This window comes from Palaemon carinicauda, chromosome 9 (assembly GCF_036898095.1).
Source record: "Palaemon carinicauda isolate YSFRI2023 chromosome 9, ASM3689809v2, whole genome shotgun sequence".
Taxonomy (NCBI): Eukaryota; Metazoa; Arthropoda; class Malacostraca; order Decapoda; family Palaemonidae; genus Palaemon; species Palaemon carinicauda.
Genome location: NC_090733.1, coordinates 117,569,042 through 117,588,826, shown reverse-complemented (window position 1 = coordinate 117,588,826; position 19,785 = coordinate 117,569,042). Strand labels below are relative to the sequence as shown.

Here is a 19,785-nt window from a genome sequence, read left to right as displayed (position 1 = left end):
TTTTAATGTGAAGACTGAATTGCGGCTTGGTAAGTGTGTAGTTCTCCATTTTTATGCAGTTTTGATTATAAAGGTCAGTAATCCACCATTGATGCCTAATAATTTTGTAAATCCACCATTGATGCCTAATAATTTTGTAATTTGACTAAAATATGAAAGGTAAAATTACTGAACAACACGGAACTACATTTTTAAGGAAAAAAAAAACAAACCTTTCCTTCAGTAAATAACCTTTATTTCCACTGTAAATAAGCCATTCTCTCGTTATGGCGCAGCCCCCATCCCGCTGGTGGGAACCTAGGACTTTGGGGTGGGGGGCGAAAACGGGAAAAACCTGTTTCAACGTTTTCGACATTTGTAAAAGGCCACAGAACCTAACAAATCCACCTAACCTAACCAATCCTCCTAACCTATCCATTCCTCCTAACCTATCCAATCCTCCTAACCTACCCTGGTAGTTCCCAGTTCACAAACCTAACCCAGGGGCAAGCCTCCAGAGCCCCCGTTTCAGATCACAAACTTAACCAGGTCACAGACCTAGCAGGGTCCAAGCCCCCCCCCCCCCCCCCCGACCTCCCTTCCCAGGTCACAAACTCTAAAAGTAAATTACATATAATTCCTTACATTATGATGAAGTAAATCACAAATAATTCCTTTCATTATGATTGAGATGTGGAAGGTTATGGGTCATTGTTTTTTTTGCCACCTGATGTAGTTATGGAGGGTAGAGGCAACGAGTCGTCATGAAAAGTGGTGCAGTAATAATGCCTTTGGGTAATGGTGAACCAAAAAATACTGGGAAAGTATTGTTGGAAATATTCTGATATATTATCAGGTCTTTCAATCCACTCCTTCACTTCCCTCCAGACGTTCAATATTCATAGTATGGGTGCCTGAGTCTGAGGGTTGATGAAGTACTCCGAGTGGTTGATGGTCCTGTGGTCGTATCCCTGTTCTTTTAACGAGTTATAGGCACCACTTTTCACTGGTATCACTGATAATGATACTTCCTACCCTTATACATTTTTGAATCAAGGGAATCAGGGTAGCAACATCCCTGTTTGAGGTAAAGGTTCAAGTAACGGAATTAAAATCCCTACTAAGGTCGTACTTGATCTTACCTAAGTGAGATTTGTCTATCTTGGTTATAAAAAAAAATTCTGTTACCTCAGAACAGAAACTCCTCCAGTCAGCTCTAGTATTTGGAGAAATGTGGAGGTCTGCAGTACTGTTTCATGGTCCCAATGTTTGCTGAGGCAGTGGTGCACAGATACAATGAGTTTCCAGGGTTCGACAATGTCCTTATCAAGGAACATCCCTTTATAAGAGCCAACACTATAACCACACCTACATCCCTTTTTTTTTTAGTCTTGGCAATCTTTACAGTCGAGTTACAGAAGAAAATTTGCTGATCTTCCCGGAAAGCTAACTCGGAATTGCACTTGGGTTTCTTTGAACTTTGAGGGATAAAAATGAGCTTCTAAAAAATTATTCAGTACATTAGGAGTACCTTAATACTCACTGTAAAACTTGTTATAGCATCCAAATAGCCATAATGGCAGCCATTACACTTTGTTACGTTGGGCTCTGTGACGCACGACCTACACGAAGTGCAACTACAAACAACTGAGCAGTTGTCCTAAGAAAACGGGGCATGTGTCACAGAACTGCCTACGTTTCACTCAAGCATACAAACATGCCCAAATATGATAAACTTCGTCATATGGTAGGGGAAGGAAGGAGGAGGAACTACGTACAAACGAACAAACAGGAGTAATTCCATTGGTAGAAAGAAAGTGAGAGGATGGCTTGTGCGCAGTTAGTATAAAGTCGTTATTGCACAATAAGCTATGCATGAATGCACGAACTGGAGCAGATACATGTGGTTTGTAAAATGTGAACAAAAGAGTGAAATAAATGTTTCAGGGGAAGAGGATGACCATATTTTGTGAATTTTTTTGTGGATTTATCATGTGTCCCAGAGAATAACGTATAGAGAGAAAAGATTAGATTTACCATTATTAATGCTTCACCAGTAAATTTTCCCCACCCAAAATTCCCGGTTCCCTCTGGGTGGCCCCATTACTGTAGGATACATTAGGGTATATGTTATCAACTACTGTATTTAATTATGATGGAAATAAAGGTCATTTCCTAAGAAAAGAGTTTTCCTATATAAAATGGCATCCCTTTATTAGTAAAGCTTTTGCTGCATTTTACTATAATAATACCAGATACAGTAAACTAATATTTTGTTAATCTGACTTGGGTAAGGTAAACTAGGAGTACAATAATTCATAGCAAATTTTTAGTAATGTTCATTTTTAAATATTTAACTTAGCCGGTGAATATATAATAGCTGACATCTCCGGCGGCTCGACAGAAAAACACAAAAACTCGCGAGCGATCGCTATGAAGGTTGCGGGTGTGCCCACCAGCGCCAACTATCGGCCAGATACCGCATATACATGTAAACAGCTCCAGTTCTTCTCTGTCGGTCTGATCGACAAGTTGATTCCATTACTCGCTGTTAACCTGTAGTTTTTCAACAGTCTTGGTGAAGTACTTCTTTTTGGTTTGAGCTTTCGCAGTGCAGGTGTTTTATCTTCAACTTAAACTCTTGAACTCTTTTTTGGATAGATTTAATTGTTGATGACTTTGGATTGTTTTTGGACTTTCTTTGACTTTTCAAAATGGCTGACCCTTCTCCAATTCCTAAATTTCGTAAATGTAATGCTAGGGATTGTAATAAACGTCTTCCAAAGGCCTCTCTCGACCCACATACTGTGTGTTCTAATTGTCGGGGTAAAACCTGTCAATTAGGAGATCGGTGTGATGAGTGCGTGGTCCTTTCGGAATTCGATTGGCTTGAGTTTAACAAGTATTCTCGTAAGCTAGAGAGAGATAGGGTGAGGAGAAGTTCCTCTAGATCGTTAGAATTTTCCTCCTCCCATGCCCCTGAACCTAATCCTTCCCCAGTAGTAGTTGTGCCTGAACCCTCTACTAGCACTCATGAACCATCAATGCGGGATATGTTACGTGCCATTCAAGCTTTGGGCGAGAGAGTTGAGTCGTTAGCTACGGACCGTAATCAACTCATGGCGGATGTAAAAGAGTGTCAGAGTGCCACATTAGAAAATCGTGGGGAGAAAGTGATTAGTGCGCAAAGTGTTATCAGTGTTGCGACCGAGGGTTCGTCTGTTCGTGCCTGTCGTTCGCCTAGTCCGAGACCTCTTGCAAGCTCCCATGCCCCAGGGAGAAGTAATGTCGTAGGACTTATGGGTTCGAGAGGCTTTAACCAACGAACAGACGTTCCCTCTATGGTTTCAGGCGTGTCTCGTCAAGACCGCCCCTACCATAAGACGAGCGAGACGGTTTTCTCCTCGTCATCCGAAGGCTTATCGCGTAAGAAACCGTGGAGCAAGGTTTCGAGACCCTTAAAGCGAAAGTCAGTCCCTTCAGGACAGGTCCAGCGTCCTGGTTGTAGCCATTGGGACAGCTCTGACCCTGTGCAGTCATCGGAAGACTGCTCGCCGCCTAAACAGAAGCGTAACACAGGCTCCGAGAGTCTTAGTGTAGGCAATGTTTTGCAGTCACAGACGTTACCCTCGTCTCTTACCGCACCCATTCCCGTTGATCCTAAATGGGTTGTACTGCAAGACATGCAGAATAAGCTTGCCTCTCTTATGGAGGACTATTCTGCTGAGCAGGTTCACGATGATCCTCGCCGCTTAGCTGATCGAGATCCTGGCCGTCAGCCGCCCAAACGAGCCTTTGCTCGTCCTGTTGACGTTGACGTTACAAAGCCACGTCAGTCACGTTTTGTAGAGCCTCACTCGATGCAGTCCCGTGTTGACTTTCAGCCGCTTGTGGACGTTCAGCCGCTGCCGCATGCTCGTGTTGACGTTCAGGACGTTCGCCAACCAGCGAAGTTGACTTGTTTTGACGTTGAGCATCAAGCACCGCAGTCAAGAGTTGTTTTGACTGCTCAGTCTAGGCAGTCAAGGCAGTCTCGAGTTGACGTCGAGCGTCCTCCCGCTCCTGTTGTTGTTGCTAGTCAGTCTGTTAAGCAGTTACATGACGTAGCGTCCTGGACTGCTACTGATGTTCCGGTGCGTGTGGACTCTGCTTGTCAAGCATTGCCACCAAGGCAGGTCTCTCCCTTGCTTGAGACTCATCAGTTGTCGGACGAAGCTCCTTCAGATGAGGACGTTGCTGATCCTCATCCTGATGATAATCCTTCAGATGTAGATGAACCTAAGGCTGTTCCTCCTTCGATGGATTTTAAGAAGATCATGATGATTTTCAAGGATCTTTTTCCAGATCACTTTGTTGCTGTTGCTCCTCGTTTGCCTCCGTCTGAGTTTGCTCTAAGCTTAGCTGCTACCAAGCCAGCCTTTACTAAGCTAGTGCTTTCTCGTTCTTCTAAGAGGGCTTTACGTTTTCTAGGCGACTGGTTGGATACCAGGAGGAGTTTGGGGAAGACGGCCTTTGCCTTCCCTCCTTCTAAGCTTGCTTCTAGATCAAGCGTCTGGTATGACACGGGAGAAGTTCTCGGCTTGGGAGTCCCTGCCTCTGCCCAGGGTGACTTCTCAAGCCTCGTAGACTCTCCCCGTCGCCTGGCCATGAGACGCTCGAAGATTTGTTGGTCCTCCTCGGACCTTGACCATCTACTTAAAGGCGTATACAGGGCCTTTGAAGTGTTTAACTTTCTTGACTGGTCATTAGGAGCATTAAGTAGGAAGATCTCGTCTGCCGACCAAGATGTTTCCTTACTTATCATGTCCTGTATGGATAAAGCCATCCGCGATGGCTCCAATGAGCTCGCCTCCACCTTTACGTCGGGAGTCTTAAAGAAGAGAGAAACCCTTTGCTCTTTCCTTTCGGCAGGAGTTACTCCCTGTCAGAGATCGGAACTGCTCTTTGCTCCCTTATCAGCGGCCTTGTTTCCACAACAGCTGGTTAAGGATATAGCTGCTTCGCATGTGCAGAAGGACACCCATGACCTGATGGCGTCCTCTGCTCGCAAAGGGGCTCCTTCTTCATCCTTTGCTGTGAGACCCAGGATCGAGACTCCTGCGTCTAGATTTATCCCGCCCTTTCGTGGCAGAGCTCCCAGCAGGGGAGGCTCTCGTGCCGAGGGAAAGAGAGGTAAGAAGAGAGGAGCCAAGTCCTCCCGTGGCAGAGTCTGACTGCCCACAGCCTCAGACCGGCGTAGGTGCCAGATTGAAGAGCTTCTGGCAGGCCTGGGAGAAGAGGGGTGCAGACCAAGAGTCTGTTCTGTTTCTCAGAGAGGGGTACAAAATACCGTTTGTACGCAAACCTCCTCTAGTAACAACTCCCATAGACCTCTCTCCCAGGTACCGAGAGGAGTCAAAGAGACAAGCCCTAAATCAAGAAGTGTCTCTGTTGCTAGAGAAGGGAGCGGTGGTGAAAGTCTCGGACCTTCAATCACCGGGGTTTTACAACCGTCTCTTCTTAGTCCCAAAGCATACAGGAGGTTGGAGGCCGGTGCTAGACGTCAGTGCGCTCAACGTTTTTGTTACAAAAACAAAATTCACGATGGAGACCACGAAGTCCGTCTTAGCAGCGGTCAGAGAGGGAGACTGGATGGTCTCTCTCGACCTACGAGATGCGTACTTCCACATTCCTATACACCCGGATTCCCAACCGTTTCTGAGGTTTGTTTACAGGAATGTGGTGTACCAGTTTCGAGCCCTGTGCTTTGGCCTCAGTCCTGCTCCTCTCGTGTTTACGAGGCTCATGAGGAATGTGGCAAAATTCCTCCATCTATCGGGAATCCGAGCCTCCCTGTACTTGGACGACTGGCTTCTCAGAGCATCGTCCAGTCATCGCTGTCTGCAGGATCTACATTGGACGTTGGGTCTGGCCAAGGAGTTGGGCCTTTTGGTCAACTTAGAAAAGTCCCAACTGATCCCATCCCAGACTATTCTATATTTGGGGATGGAGATTCGCAGTCCAGTTTTTCGGGCTTTTCCGTCTGCCACCCGAATAGAACAAGCCCTGCTCAAAGTCCAACTAATGCTGAAAAGAGAACGTTGTTCAGTCAGGAGTTGGATGAGTCTCGTAGGGACTCTCTCATCCCTGGAGCAGTTTGTCTCGCTAGGGAGACTACACCTTCGGCCTCTCCAGTTCCATCTAGCCTCTCACTGGAACAAGGGCAAGACTTTAGAGACGGTATCAATCCCAGTCTCCGAACCAGTAAAGACATGCCTGAACTGGTGGGACAGCAATATCAGTCTGAAAGAGGGACTATCCCTAGCAGTCAAGAACCCAAACCACGTGTTGTTCTCAGACGCGTCGGATTTGGGTTGGGGTGCGACCCTGGACGGTCGGGAATGCTCGGGTCTGTGGACCTCAAGTCAGAAGAGCATGCACATCAACGGCAAGGAGCTATTAGCAGTCCACTTGGCTATGATGAAATTCGAAAGCATTCTTCGAAACTAAGTGGTAGAGGTCAACTCAGACAACACCACAGCTTTGGCGTACATCTCCAAGCAAGGAGGCACACACTCCCACACGCTGTACGAGATCGCAAGGGACCTTCTCATATGGTCAAGAAATCGAGGCATCTCCCTGTTGACGAGATTCATCCAGGGGGACTTGAACGTCTTGGCAGACTGTCTCAGTCAGAGGGGTCAGGTGATACCCACGGAATGGACCCTCCACAAGGACATGTGCAAGAGTCTTTGGGCGACTTGGGGTCAACCCACCATAGACCTCTTTGCCACCTCGTTGACCAAAAGGTTACCGATCTATTGCTCACCAGTCCCAGATCCAGAGGCGATCCACATAGACGCGTTTCTACTGGATTGGTCTCATCTGGACTTATATGCATTCCCACCATTCAAGAAAGTCAACAAGGTACTGCAGAAGTTCGCCTCTCACGAAGGGACAAGGTTGACGTTGGTTGCTCCCCTCTGGCCCGCGAGAGAGTGGTTCACCGAGGTACTTCAATGGCTGGTAGACATTCCAAGAAGTCTTCCTCTAAGGGTAGATCTCTTACGTCAGCCCCACGTAAAGAATGTTCATCAAAGCCTCCCCGCGCTTCGTCTGACTGCCTTCAGACTATCGAAAGACTCTCAAGAGCTCGGGGCTTTTCGAAGGAGGCAGGCAGTGCGATTGCGAGAGCTAGGAGAGCTTCTACCATCAGAGTATACCAGTCGAAGTGGGAAGTCTTTCGAGACTGGTGCAAGTCAGCATTTGTGTCCTCTTCCAGTACCTCTGTAGCCCAAATAGCAGATTTTCTTTTACATCTGAGAAATGTTCGCTCCCTCTCAGCTCCCACTATTAAGGGCTACAGGAGCATGTTGGCTTCGGTCTTTCGACATAGAGGCTTAGATCTTTCCAACAATAAAGATCTCCAAGATCTCCTTAAGTCTTTCGAGACCTCTAAGGAACGTCGTATGGCAACTCCTGGATGGAACTTAGACGTGGTCCTAAGGTTCCTCATGTCAGACAGGTTTGAGCCATTACATTCAGCCTCCCTGAAGGATCTCACCCTCAAGACGCTTTTCCTAGTGTGCTTGGCTTCGGCTAAAAGGGTCAGTGAAATTCATGCCTTCAGTAAGAACATCGGCTTTTCTACAGAGAAACCCACATGTTCACTTCAACTTGGTTTCCTGGCCAAAAATGAACTGCCTTCTCGTCCTTGGCCTAAGTCTTTTGATATACCTTGCCTGTCAGAGATCGTAGGCAACGAACTTGAAAGAGTGCTGTGTCCAGTTAGAGCTCTTAAGTTCTACTTAGCTCGTACTAAGTCCTTACGAGGTGGATCTGAGGCCTTATGGTGCTCAGTTAAGAAACCATCATTACCTATGTCAAAGAATGCTTTGTCATATTTTATCAGATTTTTAATCCGAGAGGCTCATTCTCACTTGAATGAAAAAGACCGATGCTTGCTTAAGGTTAAGACGCACGAAGTAAGAGCTATAGCAACTTCCGTGGCCTTTAAGCAAAATAGATCTCTGCAAAGTATTATGGACGCGACCTTTTGGAGAAGCAAGTCGGTATTCGCGTCATTTTACTTAAAAGATGTCCAGACTCTTTACGAGGACTGCTACACACTGGGTCCATTCGTTGCAGCGAGTGCAGTAGTGGGTGAGGGTTCTACCACTACATTCCCTTAATTCCAATATCCTTTTAATCTGTCTCTTGAAATGTTTTTAATCTTGTTTTTGGGTTGTACGGAAGGCTAAGAAGCCTTTCGCATCCTTTTTGATTTGGCGGGTGGTCAAATGTCATTTCTTGAGAGCGCCCAGATTAGGGGTTTGATGAGGTCCTGTTGTATGGGTTGCAGCCCTTGATACTTCAGCTCCTGGGAGTCTTTCAGCATCCTAAGAGGATGGCTGGGCTTCGTGAGGAAGACAGACTAACAAGGCAGAGTAATCGTCTAAGTCAACTTCCTTATCAGGTACCTATATATATTTGGGTTTTGTTATGATATAACTGTCAAAAACTCAAAGCATATACGCTGTAAACTTTATTAATTCTGGTCTCTACCCACCACCATGGGTGTGAATCAGCTATTATATATTCACCGGCTAAGTTAAATATTTAAAAATGATATTTTGATTATAAAATAAATTTTTGAATATACTTACCCGGTGAATATATAAATTAAAGGCCCCCCCCTTCCTCCCCGATAGAGACCCAGCGGGATGAGAAGAACTTGAGCTGTTTACATGTATATGCGGTATCTGGCCGATAGTTGGCGCTGGTGGGCACACTCGCAACCTTCATAGCGATCGCTCGCGAGTTTTTGTGTTTTTCTGTCGAGCCGCCGGAGACGTCAGCTATTATATATTCACCGGGTAAGTATATTAAAAAATTTATTTTATAATCAAAATATCATTTCTGGGGCGGCCTGTGACGGCCGGTGAGAAAGGTCCTTCCTTATACCTTTCCTAATATAAATCTTCCAAATATACTAGAGAAAGATAAAAGCATGGAATGCAGAGGTTACAACCCTCGCGCGAACACCTTGTAGGTGTCGTGTATTAAACAAAGGCGTGTGTAAACCACTATTCACAGGTTGTCTTCCATTTAGATAATCCCTTCATCAATGGGGAGGGCCGTGACAGGCCCTAGATAACATGGTTGAACTCCCCAACGACACCTACCACGCGCGCCCTCTAGGACATCCTTCTGTAATTGGACTTGCAGCAAGCATAGTTTTTTTGGGGCACAGTGTTTTTTCGAAGAGTTTCTCGTTATTTCAACATGACTGACGTTGTTACTTCACCCTTACCAATGTTAAGTACCATAGTTTGTTTTGGCAGCTTTTGGCAGTACCGGGCATTTGTTCTATTTCCATTATGGTGGTTTTTAGTTTTGGAAGCGATTGTCCTGCCGAGGTATCGGCAGCCATTTTGGGTATGTTCGCTTCGGTAAATTTTCTAGTTATTTTTGCCCATCTGGTACTCTGTCAGCTAGGTTATATCACTTACGTTTTATGGCCTTATATGTTATCATTAATTATTATTAATTTTTACTATGGTATTTATTTGCTTGCAAGTCCAATTTGGACCTACGAAGAATAGCGATTTAAGATAGCGTTTTAAAGCATAGTAACGATTTAAAGCTTAGCGATTTAGTCTGTTAATTTGTATCCTCCTGGAGGGTTCGTTTTAGACTATATCCTTGTTTATTTGTTACGTTGTCGTTATTCTTCGTTATTACTATTACTAAGAAAAGCAATCAATTTTATTAATTTTCTTATTTATTGTGTGATGTTAATTTTTAATATGTAACCTTGAGAGGGAAAGCATAGAGTGCTCGTTCCCTGTTCTACAGGTATGAGTTATCCTTTCTCGTTTTCTTTGAGTAAGAGAGGTGAATTTCCCGTTCTCTGTTTTTATACGATCACGGGTTATTCAGGCCTCCTCTCAGTATCAGAATTGATGATAGTACGTTTAATATTATAAACGATTTATTGATGTGGTTACTGTTAATATAGCTAACACTATTATTAGGTACGTTAGTGTATGAGTCATTAATTGGGGTCGTTTTATACCGACACCCTTAGCTCCGCCTTGAGTTATGCTTAGCTCCGCCTTGAGTTATGCTCCGTTATAATGGATACTCATTGGGTGAGAACTAGTTATCGTTCCGGAGCAGATTTTTGGAGTGCAACGGTGAAATCCGGCACTCGGACTCCGGCTGAAGCCTTTTACACACGAACCTTTGTCATGTTTGATCACAATTACACCGTTAAGGCCCCCGTTTTCATCGTATCTCCGGCTTCACTGGAGATAACTCATTCATTGAGGATAATGTTATCGTACCGGAGACGGTCACGATATCACGATGACGGGCCTTTGCTACCGGACCTCCGGTAAAAACAGAGATCAAGCAGGAGTCCAGAACCGGAGTTAACAGTGTGATACCGATGAAGTTTAGAGATTCATGCTACGTGGTTACTGGTTTCTATTATAATTTCTTATTTTATTAAGGTGTTAGCTACTACCATACTCACACATTAATTAAGATTTAAGTGTTTCTGATTCATAAGTCAATGACAAGAATCTCAAGGAACATCCAGACTTATGTCTTCTTTCTTTTTACAGAAAGTCCGCTGCACTGCCAGGGGCTGCTCCGCTGCCTTTACTGATCCCATGGGCCATGATCTATGCCGGGCCCATGCCCATTGCGCCATATCCTTCTCTCGGGAACCGGGACAAGCCCCCTATACGATATGGTTTCCGGAGGCATGCATGCTCTGCTATGAGCTGTCAGCCCTACTCCTGAGCGAGGAGGTAAGTTGGTTCTAGTGTCCCTGTTAATATCCTTTGCTAAGAATTAATTGCTCTTTATATATTGACTTCAGTTTTGGCTTCATCATTAATTCCCTCTCTCCTCTTTCAGGCTGATGATGAATCTCTCAGGGAGGCGAGAGCTACTCTCCGGCCTTGGGTGTCAGGGTTTGGGAGGAATGCGCCTGCTGGCGCACCCTATCTCCTTGATGGAGACATGGCTTCTCGCCTATTCCCAGGCTCTACTACTGCAGCAGTTCCACCGGAGACAGCGGCCCCGTTAATTGAAGTGGTTAGAGCAACCATTCTAACTGAGGAAGAGGTTTTAGTGACGGAGGCCGAGCCCTACCTAGGTCTGGACGAGGAACCCATGGATGAGCAGGTAGGTGGTGTTGAGTTGGTGGACCCCCTTTCACCCCACACTCCTTCCTCTACTACTTCCTTTCACGGCTTTGATAAACCTACGGCTTCTCCTCGAGGTCCCTCCGTTCCTGTACGACCCAAGGTGAAGCCACTACGTACCTTTAAGCCTTCAGCTTTGCCATTATCAGTGTCACCGGTTCCGGGACCCTCAAAGGATCCTGATGTTCATATTGCTATACCTAAAACCGTGACTCCTAAGAAGTCAAAGTCTACTAAGTCCAGGGCTTCGTTAGAGGATCAGGCTCGGGAGCCCCCTTTATCCGCCGCCATGGTCAGGGATATTGTGAAAGAACAGATACAACAATATCTTCAACAGTCTAGGGCAGACCGAGGAGCTATGACGGAGCTCAAAGATATGGTGGCAAGTCTCATCCGTTCCGGAACTCAGATGCCCCCTCCTTCAGCCCCGGACGCATCGAAGTTACCTCCCTTCGAGAAAAACAACCCTTGGAGGTTTGCCTTACATGCTCCATATATTGATGGTGCCATAACTCTAGAGGGCATAGGCACCCGTCCTCTAGAGGACTTAGAATTTTACCCTCCGGGACTAGAATTCCCATTCAACGGCTTCGTCCGATTGAAAGAACATGCCTTGGTTAGGTTAGACAAGGTACCAAAGGAAACGGTAATATTCCCTAAAGAGCAGGCCCAAGCTTTCTGGGCCAGGACGTTGTCAGACTGGGGTTGCACTAATTCCAAGCTCACCCCACACAAAGGAGCCTACACCATATTTACAGCTTCTCCAGGTATTACCTTGCCTATTACAGATAAAGTGGCAGCTCTTACTTTTCAGGCTATCAAAGAAGGTTCTGCCATGCCGGCTCTTAAAGAGACCGATCCCACCTCCATGCTCATTCCGAGTACCGTTACTATCTGGGATGATGCCCCCGCTACTTTCACAGTAGGGAAGTTAGACCCAGACTGTGCCTCTAATCTGTTCTCCGAGAAGCTTCCTAAATTACCAGATATTCTTCTCAAGACTGAGTTTGAGGCACGGAATAGGTTGGCTAGGTCTCTCCACTCCATTACCTCCGTGGAGTCCCTAACCTCACTTTATCCGACCGAGACCATGTTCCGGGTATTCACAAAGAACCTGTCTCTGTCCTTCCAAATCGACTTACACGAGTTTTGTTCGGCTCGGGTTAGTTGCAGGAAGCACGTTCTTTCTGAGGCCACGATCAGGCATGAACCGAATAGGCTGATAGCTTCCCCCTGCTGGGGTAAGAACCTTTTTCCTCAGGAGGAGGTGAACAAGGTACTACAAGACGCTGCGAGAGCAAATCAAAATTTGCAAGTGAGGTGGGGCCTCACTGCCAAAAAGAGGGTTGAAGGTCAAAAACAAACCTCCTTCAGGAAGAAACAGAGGTTTGCCCCTTACAAGACGAGCCGAGGTCACTACCAATATTGCCGATTGCCCACTCGTCTTCACAGTCTCCCACTGCTTCGTCTCCTCTACAGCCGAAACACCCTCAACAGGTGGTCTACCTCACTGCTCCCCCAGGTACCCAACCCAACCCCGTTTGGATGCCCTCACCCGCATACAACCCTAGCTACGGACCCTCAGGTCCCTTTCGTGGACACCAGAGAGGTAGCTACAGGGCTAGAGGACAGTTCCGTCAACGAGGCGGACCTAGGACAATGGGTTCTCGAGGAGGGAAAGAACCTAGATTCACTCCCTCGCAATGATATAGTTCCGGTAGGGGGGAGACTTTACCACTTTCGAGACCGTTGGACCTTCAGTCCGTGGGCTCACAGCATAGTCTCCAAAGGCTTGGGGTGGAAATGGTCACAAGGTTCTCCTCCTCCACCAGTGACCTTCTTCCAGAGACCCACAACCATTCTGAGAGAGTACACCACCGAGTTACTACAGAAAAAAGCAATCAAACGGGTTCGATCGCTGAAGTTCCAAGGCCGCCTGTTCACAGTTCCGAAGAAAGGCTCGTCGGCATTGAGAGTGGTCCTGGACTTGTCAAAGCTAAATTCTTACATCCTCTGCGACAAGTTCCGGATGTTGACCATCTCTCAGGTACGTACCCTGCTTCCCCGTGGGGCCGTCACCACCTCTATCGATCTTACCGACGCCTATTATCACGTACCAATAGCTTGAAACTTCTCTCCTTACCTAGGTTTCCGTCTAGGCAGGAAAGCCTTTGCATTCAAAGTCATGCCCTTCGGCCTCAACATTGCACCCAGGATATTCACGAAACTGGGAGAGACAGTGCTAGAACAACTCAGGAACCAAGGGATTCAGATCGTTGCTTATCTGGACGATTGGCTTATTTGGGCTCGGTCAGCCCTGGAGTGCAACAGAGCTACGAAGAAAGTACTTCGTTTTCTCGCCAACCTGGGATTTCGGGTCAATCTCCAAAAATCCCGCCTACTTCCATAAGACCGCTTCGAATGGTTAGGCATACAGTGGGACCTTGCACGGCACAAGCTGGTTCTACCTCCCAAAAAGGTAAGAGAAATAGCTTCCAAGGTCAAGAATTTTCTAAAACACAGACAGGTGTCCAGAAGAGCCTTAGAAAGAATCCTCGGCCTTCTTCAATTCGCTTCAGTAACAGATCGCCTATTGAAAGCCAAACTCAAAGACATCAATCGAGTTTGGAGAAAGAGAGCCACAGTACCTTTAAGAGACAAGGTCTCGAAAATCCCCTCTGTCTTGAAAATGAGATTACAGCCATGGTCCGAACCGAAGAACCTTTCCAAATCGGTTCCTCTTCAATTCCCACCCCCACAAGTGACAATTCATACAGACGCGTCTCTGAGTGGATGGGGGGGTTACTACGAACGTCAGATGTTTCAGGGCTCTTGGTCACCCGCCATGAAACACTTCCACATCAATGTTCTCGAAGCCATGGCAGTGTTCTTGACCCTGAAGAGGCTCTCTCCTCCGAGGTCGACCCACATCAGAGTAGTGTCAGACAGCACAGCCGTAGTACACTGCATCAACAGAGGAGGATCCAAGTCGCCCAACCTGAATCAGATCCTGGTCGCTATCTTCACCTTGGCAGTAGAAAAGAACTGGTTCCTGTCAGCAACCCACCTAGCGGGAGTCCAGAATGTGATAGCGGACTCACTATCCAGGACGAAACCACTGGAATCAGAATGGTCTCTGGACATAATTTCATTCCGGTGGATACTCAGGCTGGTTCCGGGCCTTCAGGTAGATCTATTCGCAACTCAGATGAATCACAAACTTCCTTGTTATGTGACACCAAACATGGACCCTCAGGCTTATGCCATAGACGCATTAACCCTGGATTGGAACCATTGGAGGAAGATTTACCTATTTCCACCAGTGAATCTTCTAATGAAAGTATTGCACAAACTACGCTCCTTCCGGGGGACAGTGGCCTTAGTAGCACCTCACTGGCCAAAGAGCAGTTGGTTTCCTCTCCTCCTCGAGCTGAAACTCCGACCCTTCCGGATTCCATTCCCCAAACTAACCCAAGTAATTCAAACACAGACTGTGTCAGATTCCTCAAGGATAGCCAAAACCCTAACTTTGTGGACTTCATGAAGTTTGCAGCTCATAAAGACGCAAACATTGACCCGGAAAACGTTCTCTTCATCGAAGCGGACAAAAGGGACTCGACAATTCGTCAATATGATTCGGCTGTTAAGAAATTAGCAGGTTTCCTAAAGAATTCAGACCACACTCGTATGACTCCGAATTTAGCCATCTCGTTCTTTAGGTTCTTATTTGACAAGGGCTTGGCAGCTAGCACTATAACTACCATCAAGTCAGCTTTGAAGAAGATATTCCTGGTTGGGTTTAACATTAACCTAGCTGATTCCTATTTCTCATCTATTCCAAAAGCATGTGCTAGGCTTCGGCCGTTGGATCGGCCGCAAAAAGTCTCTTGGTCTCTGAACAATGTCCTCAAACTCGCGTCGGACACTGACAACGAGTCCTGCTCTTATATCACTCTGCTTAGGAAGACGTTATTTCTATCAGCTATGGCCTCAGGTGCTAGAATCTCAGAACTAGCAGCGCTCTCACGTAACCCGGAAAACATAGATTTCCTCCCTACAGGCGAAGTACTGCTTACCCCAGACAGAGTTTTCCTAGCTAAAAATGAGGACCCGCAAAATAGGTGGTCCCCTTGGAAGATCATCTCTCTTCCCCAGGATCCTTCGCTGTGTCCAGTCACTACTCTCAGGACCTTTTTAGCTAGATCTGCCACCCGCTCGTCTGGCCCCTTATTTATCAGGGAACAAGGTGGTACTTTGACCATTCAAGGTATCAGACAACAAATCCTCTACTTCATTAAACATGCTAACCCGGAATAATTTCCCCATGCTCATGATATACGGTCAATAGCTACCTCTATCAATTACTTCCAGAACATGGACTTTGATGACCTTAAAAAATACACGGGTTGGAAATCTCCTATGGTTTTCAAACGCCACTATCTAAAGAACTTACAGGCCCTTAAATACCCTACGGTTGCAGCGGGGAGTCTTATCTCCCCCCATTAATCTCTGATTATTTCTTTATTCCATCTCTTCTCTCCTCCCTCCTGACCACCTCTCACACCACGTCGCCACTCTCCTGGGTGGTTCGTTAGCCCTAAGTTATTTTGCCATGTTTAATTGTTATGATTTAACTGTTATTGTAATTACCATTCCTGTAAAGTTTAGATATGCTTAGACATGTAAGGTTGATACCTTTCACGACGGGACACTCAGGTGATCCCTGGTCCTCATATTATTTTAGCATTATATCCCCTATGCCTATGGCTAGTTTATGATTTATGTTTACTTACAGTATTATATTATTGCCTTACATGGTGTTTGTTTTCTCCTTATTATGTTATTAATTTATTGGGCTTGGAAGGCATTCTCTGGTACATTCTCACCGGCCGTCACAGGCCGCCCCAGAAAAGGGATTTTGACGAAGGAAAAATCTATTTCTGGGAAGAGGCCTGTGACGCCCGGTGAAACCCTTCCCGGTTATTTGATACGGACCCCACCCCTCTTTTTTCCTTGCCAAGCCATATGTTCTTGCAGAAGGATGTCCTAGAGGGCGCGCGTGGTAGGTGTCGTTGGGGAGTTCAACCATGTTATCTAGGGCCTGTCACGGCCCTCCCCATTGATGAAGGGATTATCTAAATGGAAGACAACCTGTGAATAGTGGTTTACACACGCCTTTGTTTAATACACGACACCTACAAGGTGTTCGCGCGATAGTTGTAACCTCTGCATTCCATGCTTTTATCTTTCTCTAGTATATTTGGAAGATTTATATTAGGAAAGGTATAAGGAAGGACCTTTCTCACCGGGCGTCACAGGCCTCTTCCCAGAAATAGATTTTTCCTTCGTCAAAATCCCTTTTTTACACAGAGTCAATGCCAAGATAGGTTCTCTTGTAAAACTACTGTACTTAGCATAAGTTACCCTGGGTAGTATTTCCCAGTTTTTTTTTTTAGCCTAGGTTTACAAAGAAACATTCTTGTGGTACTAGGTGGAAGACTATGTCTACCCACTGTTCATTATGTTTTCATAAAATTTTCTTATTTCTAAATAGATATACAAAAAAAAAAAAATCAATTTTGTAAATTTGCAGTTAGGTTACCTTAAGAAAATTGTATTGAACAAAAGTTACTGTAAGTTTTGAAATTAATCTTTCATACTGATTTTTCCTGAATTATATTTTACACAAGATTTTTGTATTTTCCATTACAGCGATTACCACAAATGACAGGTATAGCAAAGGCTGTATCTTCTTTTGAAATGCTGCTATGTAAAATTAGTTGGGTGATTATAAGGGCTTCCTGTAAGAAAGAATATGCCAATCTAGGTCAGGTTAGGTGGGAGTAACTTATGCTATGATAATCACCCATTCATTTAATTTCAACTACAGTACTGATAAAGCATAACTTTGGATACAGTTGGTTTTTTCGTATAAAACATTTTTAAATTCCTGTTTTCTATGCAACATGTCAGCACTTGTCCTCAAAGCTATATCTATAGGCCTACCCAAATTGTAACATTTATATTCATGGGAATACAGCACAGTATAACGTAAACATAAATGGAGCCTTGTGGAAATATGTCTACATATCAGCACATACAATGGTACCTCAGTATACAAGTTTATTCCTTTCCAGGACCAAGCTCGCAACCCAAAATGTTCGTAAATCAAAGTAATTCTAGCCGTAATTAATAAAGGAAATTCACAGGTTTCGTCTACACATTTATAAATACACATGAACTGTACACTCATTTTTAAAAGTTACCAATATTATTTAAAGAGGTTATAACACCTAACATTAAAAGTGAATACAAATTAATAATTAGAAAAAAAAAGAGATACAGTGTTGAAAAATTATCTGGCACATTGCCTTTGAGGAGATTCATGACTGGCAGAGGATTACTGTTTTGAGGGAGCATATCACCCCTTTGTGCAAAATAGGGGGCGTTCTCTCTCTTGAAAAGTGTTTACTATCACTAACTGAATCACTTAATTTGCGCTTTATAGATATTTGATCACTGTTTTGTTTACACTCGTATGTTCAGTTTTTACAAGGAACCTATTGTATATAGAGAATACTGTTTTTGCCTTTTGTTTGGAATGGAATGGAGATGGTCTTAAAATCACATGAACATAGCGTAAGCACTTTGTGTTGTGTATTTCATGTAAGTCTTCTTAGTACTTGTCCACAAAAAAATGTTCATATGAAAGGAAATTTTTGCTTGCAGACCGATACAATGCTCATACAATATGTAATGATTTTGAATTTTCACGCTTGTATACAGATCTGCTCATATTGTGAGTTACTTGTAACCGAAGGTTTTACTGTACTTTCTATATTAGTAGTTGTCATTTTTATAGTGCCCATTTTGTTTGCAGGTGGAAAATACAGTATGAAAATTCATTAAGGGGACTAGTGTCTGGAAAATGTAGTTCTTCCTATATGAATACAAACCCTTGTCTTTTAAAAAGAGTATATTTTTAGTTTGGCTGGAACTTTGACTCTTAAGATTTATAGCAAGGTGTTGGTAGTTACTGCAGGTGGCTGGGAAGGCCAGTCCCCAGCTAGTATACTGAGTAACAACTTTGTTTTCAGCCACTGAAGAATACAGACCTAGCTTACTCCCAGTGTCGTCAACTGGCTGCTTTTATTTTTTTTATCCTATTTCATGGTTAGCAGTTTATTATGTGCAAGGGAATTTAAGGAAGACAAAAGTTATTGCAGTTTTCCCAATAATTGTAGCTGAAAGACAGTTTCTTCTGACAGATACAAACCTTCTCTATTTATAGGGTATTACTTTCGGCAACGCTGAAAATGAGCCAAGCCAATTTTGGTGAGGGATAATTACCCCATCCGCTAGTTAGCGAGAGTGGGTTGGGGTAGACTGGCTACCCCGCTCACTCACCTGTCGGTTGAGTAACCACCTTTACTTCTGATAAACAAACTGCCTTGACTTTATTACTATTCTTTTTTCTTTTGTGTGTATCGGTGTGTGTTTGGTTATTGTCCCGCTATGCAGACATGCCCAAGTATTGAAGGCCGCCGCTGCGGTACCATCATGTCGTCAATGGAGACGGACCCACACCCTTTATGCCCGGCTTGCCGGGGAAGTCAGTGTTTGCGGGAAACACCTGTTCCGAGTGTAGGGAGTGGCCTGCCTCCCAGTGGGAGAGGTTTACACGTAAGAAGAAGAAGTCTAAATGTGAATTTTCGCTTTCGGGGTCTTCCTCGAAATGGAAGAAATCGCGGGCTTCTGCTTCCTCTACGCCCAAATCTCTGCCCGAAGCTAATCCTCGACCAGGCCCTTCCGGGGCACGGCCGTGTAGTAGCGCAGGGCTTGTGACTTCAGGTCAACCCTGTGGGATAGGGGAAGGTTGCGGCTCCCTTAGGGAGTCGGCTCCTTCTCTTCTCCCAGGGAGCGCCTGTTCCTTTCCAGACCTTGTGTCTTTGTGGCCATCACTGGCGTCGATGATCCCCCTTCGAAGGAAGTTCTTCTCGAACTCCTCCGAAGGGGAGCAGAGAGAAGGCTGTCATTTCCTTCCTCTGCGGAGGTCGATCCTGAGTCTGGTTCCGATGCCGTGGAGTTAGCTAACCCACCAGGGGCGGTGGCAGGGGTCTCAAAGGCAAGCTTTCCCTTCGGGGGAACATATCTCTCGTTCGCGAGAGAAGATTGCCTCTTTACATCGGCAATCTCCTTACGCTTTAGGTTCTCCTCTAGGGGCAGAAAGAGAACCTTGTTATAAGCGTAGTTCTCCTTCGGGTGAACTCTCCTCCCCTGCGGAGGAATTATCTGTAGACCTAGATCAGTCTCCTCCTTCGGGCGGAGTCTGTTGAACGTTCCTCTCCGGTGGTTTGTAGAGTGGAAGGGTGGGTAACCCCTTTCCACCCCGGACGTTCTCCTCCTCGGGCTGTGAGGAAACGTCTTGTTGAACCTGCTGGTTCTCACGTTGACCCTTCGGGGTCTCATGACGATCACCCTTTTGGCCGGCGTGATAGTGAGCCTTCGGGCTCTCGCCATGTTGATCCTGCGGGTTCTCATGACAGCAGGAGTCCTTCTGGTCTCTGTCACGCTGAACCTTCGGGCTCTCGCGACTTGAAACCTTCGG

General features: G+C 45.4%; 1 long non-coding RNA gene across 1 annotated transcript in view; it reads left to right on the top strand.

The window, feature by feature from the left end:
- Positions 1–19,785, top strand: part of LOC137647087 (uncharacterized) — an 89,941-nt gene continuing 70,156 nt past the window's right edge. Inside the window, exon 1 of the long non-coding RNA XR_011045528.1 lies at positions 1–29. This is a non-coding gene — a long non-coding RNA (uncharacterized lncRNA). The remainder of the gene's footprint in view (positions 30–19,785) is intronic.